Source organism: Ailuropoda melanoleuca, chromosome 4 (genome assembly GCF_002007445.2).
Source record: "Ailuropoda melanoleuca isolate Jingjing chromosome 4, ASM200744v2, whole genome shotgun sequence".
In the NCBI taxonomy this organism is placed as follows: Eukaryota; Metazoa; Chordata; class Mammalia; order Carnivora; family Ursidae; genus Ailuropoda; species Ailuropoda melanoleuca.
The window spans coordinates 25,001,839-25,006,330 of NC_048221.1; the positions used below are offsets into that span (position 1 = coordinate 25,001,839).

At 45.8% G+C, this 4,492-nt stretch overlaps 1 pseudogene; it reads right to left on the minus strand.

Moving 5' to 3' along the window:
• Window positions 1-1,022: 1,022 nt before the first annotated feature.
• Window positions 1,023-3,511, minus strand: LOC100480553 (annotated as a pseudogene).
• Between the last annotated feature and the right edge of the window lie 981 nt (window positions 3,512-4,492).

A 4,492-nucleotide genomic window follows, 5' to 3' on the forward strand; every position in this document is an offset into this window, starting at 1 on the left:
ATTCGAACTCTGGAGTGCATTTCAGGACCATGGCAATGACAGTCCCACTGCCTCCCTCACCCACAGGCTGGGACAGACATCCTTGTAACAGGAGATGAGCTATAAGGGCTCTGTGCCTGTTCAAGCTTTCCTGCAATCAAGCCAGGGAGGCAGAGAAATACAGGTGCCAAAAGCTCTAGACCAGTGCTGACGCTACTGTGCAGGACACGGGCAAGGCGGAGGAGGGTGGTACAACCAGAGTCCAGGTTCCAGGACACTCTGAACTTCAAATATTCTGGTCTGTCCGACCACATATCCCAATTTTTGGCAAAAATATGGTCATTAGGAGAAAAGCCCAAGAGAGTCTGAGAAAGGGCCACTGGCTTTGGTATGAGGGACACGTGTCTGGACAGCATCTCTTACCTACATTCTTGAAGCCCCAAATCACCAAGAAACTGCCCCAGCCAAGAGCTCTCCTGCTTCTTCAAGCTATTTGGTTCTTTAAGGGGGTAGGACTTGGGTAGGTCTTGGAGGAGTCAAGGGATGGGTAAGAAAAGGGAAAATTCCCCATTTATTCCCTAAAGCTGTCTCCTAAATCCTGTGAAAGGGATTCTACAGGGATGGGATCCCAACTCCTCCAGCCAGAAACCTTTAACATTTCACTCCAAAGACTAAGGCTGCAGCTAGCCTAAGGGGCTAGATAAGAGTGTTAAGCATGGGGGATGGGGTATCCATCATCTGGACAGAGGAGACCCTTGCCTTCCAGATCTTCCTCTAGCCTCTTTTCCTTGCAGTCATACCCCTAGGCCTTCAGAGACTGAAGCCACCACAATGACTGGCAGGGCTTTGGTTTCCTGGATCTCTGTAGATCTCAACATGTATGAATAAGTTTCTGGAAAAGTGAGCAATCCAGGCTCTTTTGCCTGCCCACCTCAATTCTTTCTCTATCCCCAGGAGCCACTATGTTTCTGCCCCATAGGGACAGGAAGACAGTGGAGACAAGGACCAAGAACCAGACTTGGAAACCATTGCCCTTGCCAGTGTCACCCATTGTTAGCAGCTATCAGCTGCCTCATACCATCATGGATGTACAGACTGGATCTCCTTGGTCTTGAGGCAGAGATCACAAGGCCAGACGGCAGAGGTCTCAGTGGTCAGCAGCCCATATGTGCTCTGTCATGCCTGTGAGCTAATGGTGGAACCACTTCTGGCAGGAGGCCTCATACAGAATGGCATGCTGGTTATTGTTCACCTCACTACAACAGGCACCACATGGGTACACCAGGCCTGGGGGAAGCCAAGTCCCTGAGCCTTGCTGGGGGGTGCCAGGCTGTTAGCACCTGCCTTGCTGGGGGGTGCCAGGCTGTTAGCATCCAGAGTTCCTGCACCCCACCTACTGCTGTTCAGGGGGAAACTGGACTGATTCCCATTAACAGCAGCAGGTGGGAAGCCTGAGTGAGGCTCCTGGGGAAAAGCACTGGGAGCAGTGGATTCAAGGGCTTTCCCCTATCCTCACTGCCAGGGCCAGGAAAGCCAGGTTCTGGACCAGGGAAGGGACTTGTGTTGGGGGGGGGGCTGGGGATCCCTTGACCAGGTCTCTGGAGGAGAATGGCCAGAAAGTGCTCCTGGCTGCACAAAGCGCTGGGGGAGAGAAGCGGGGGGAACTCCACTCTGGGAGGTTGTCCCATCGTGGGTGAGATTATGGGGCCAAATCCCCCCAGTGGGCCTGGCATCAACTGCCCACCAGGGAGGCTGAAGTTTTGACCAGAGGCTGGTTCAAGGTTGGCTAGAAAGTTCATGTTGCCTAGGGGTGAGCAGCCAGGGCCCTGGGGGGGGGGTTCATGTTGAAAGCAGGGCCCATAGGGGTGGGAGGGAAAAGTCGGGCTGCTAATGAAGAGGCTGGGGACTGCCTTCAACCCCAATGCCATAGCCTGGGGGTACCTCACCTGCCATGCCCCCCTGTACACAGAAGCCTCCAAAGGGGACAGACTGCCAAGGAATGGGGGGGTTGCGCCCCCCACCTTAGGGTCTCCAAAGTCATCCTCAAAAGTGTTGGATGCAACCAGGTGATCCATCATGGGAGTCAGGCATGGTGCAAACTCCATCAAATGTGAGTATGCAGGGCCCTGAGTATTTGACTTCCTTCGCTTCTTTTCTGGGGTCTTCATCTGCAGACCTGCCTTGTCCTGATTCCTCACAGTGCTAGGCGGAGCAGGGGTGGTGTGGGGCAGCCGCCTTCCTTCAGTTTGTCAGGTGGGGGTGGTGCTGAGGTGGCCATGGGGGCCAGGGTCAGTGTGGTGGGGGACAGACTCGTCCTCAGGGGAACCATCCCTGGGAGGGGGATCAGGGTGCCCTTGAGGAGTGCCCAGGCCAGGTGGTGAGGCCAGGCGCCCAGCAGAGCACCAGCTGCCCACCCCCAGGAGCAAAAATTCTAAATAAAATTTTAGCGAGTCAAATCCAAAACTGTATTAAAAGCATAGCACATCAAGACCGAGTGGGGTTAATCCTAGGAATACAGTTGGGCTAACATTCAAAAGTCAATCGATGTTAACATACCAATCATATCCACAAACTCAAAAAGGAAAACCATATGATCATCTCAATAGATTCAGGAAAAGCATTTAACAAAATCCAAAGCCCATTCCTGATTAAAAAAAAAAAAAAACAACTCTCAGCAAACTAGGAATAGAAGAGGACATCATCAACTTGATAAAGGACATCTATAAAAAGAACCCTACAGCTAATATCATACTTATTTATAAAAGGCTGAATGCTTTAAGATCAGGAAAGAGACAGAGATGTCCACTCTCACCAATGCTATTCAACATTGTATTGGAGATTCTAGCTGGTGCAATCAGGCAAGAAATATAAATAAAAGCCACCTATTGGAAAGAAGTAAGCAGTCTTTATTCAGAGATGGTATAAGCTTCTAGATTAAAAAATATGATGGAATCTACAAAAAAAGCTACTAGAACTAGTAAATAAGTTTTTTTAAGGTTGAGGGATACAATATCAGTCTACAAAAGTCAACAACATATTAGTATTTTGAACTAAACTTTTGAATGAAAAACTGAAAATCAAATTTTAAAAATGATATCATTTATAACATCAAACATAAGACAGGCTTAGGGATAAAACTGACAGAAGATGTTAAATATTTGTACCCTGAAAACCACAAAATATTGCTGAGAGAAATTAAAGAAGATATAAATAATGGAGAGATACATTTTGTTCATGGATCAGGGGGCGATATAATTAAGATGTCACTTCTCCTCCAATTTATCTATAAATTTAATACAATCCCAATCAAAATCCCAGGAAGAATTTGCATAGAAATTCATAAACTTCTGCTTCTTCAAAAGATGCTGTTATGAAAATGGAAGACAAGTCACAAACTAGGGGGAAAATGTTTGCAAACCATATACCTGAAAAAGAACTTGTATTAAGAATATATAGAGAGGGGACACCTGGATGACTCAGTCAGTTAAATGCCTGATTCTTGGTTTCAGCTCAGGTCATGATCTCACAGGTCCTGAGATCAAGCTCTGCAGTGGGCTCCACACTCAGCAGAGAGTCGGCTAGAAGATTCTCTCCCTCTGCCCCTCCCCCTGCTTATGGTCTCTCTATCTCTCTCAAATAATTCTTTTAAAAAAAGGATATATAGAGAACTCTCAAAACTCAATCATTAGAAATTAAACAACTCAATTTTTTAAAAGATTTTATTTGAGAGAAAGAGAATCTCAAGCAAATTTCCCACTGAGTGCAGAGCTGGACACAGGACTCGATCCCAGGCCCCTGAGATCATGACCTGAGCTGAAGTTAGATCCTTAACCAACTGAGCCACGCAGGCGCCCCTTAAATAACTCTATTTTTAAAATGAGCAAAAAATTTTACCACTTTACCAACCCCCCCAAAAGCTGTATAGATAAATAATAAACATAAGATGTTCAATGTCACAGGTCATTAAGGAAATGCAAATTAAAATCCCAATGAGATAATAATACAAACCTATTAGAATGGCTAAATTAAAAAGGCTGACCATACCAAGTGCCGGGTAGGATGTGCAGAAAATGGAACTCATACACAGCTGGTGGAAACAAATTAGTACAACCACTTTGGAAAAGTTTGTCAGTTTCTTAAAAGGTTAAACATTCACCTACCATATGATCCAGCAATCCTATTCATATAATTCCTAAGTATTTATCCCACAGGAAAGGATATATATGTCCATACAAATCATGAGTGTTCATAAAAGCTTTATTTGGAATAGCCAAAAACTAGAAAATGTCCATCAACAGGTGAGTGGATAAGACATTTTTGTTATAGCCATATAATAGAATACCACTCAGCAATAAAAGTAATGAACTATTGATACACACGACATGAACGAATCTTGAAACAATCATGCTGTGTGAAAGAAGTTAGACCTCTCTCTACACTGGGAGCAGCTCTCCTGCTGGAGCCCCTCACTCCCTGAAAAGGTACATGTATACCAAATTTGTCTCCATGCCCT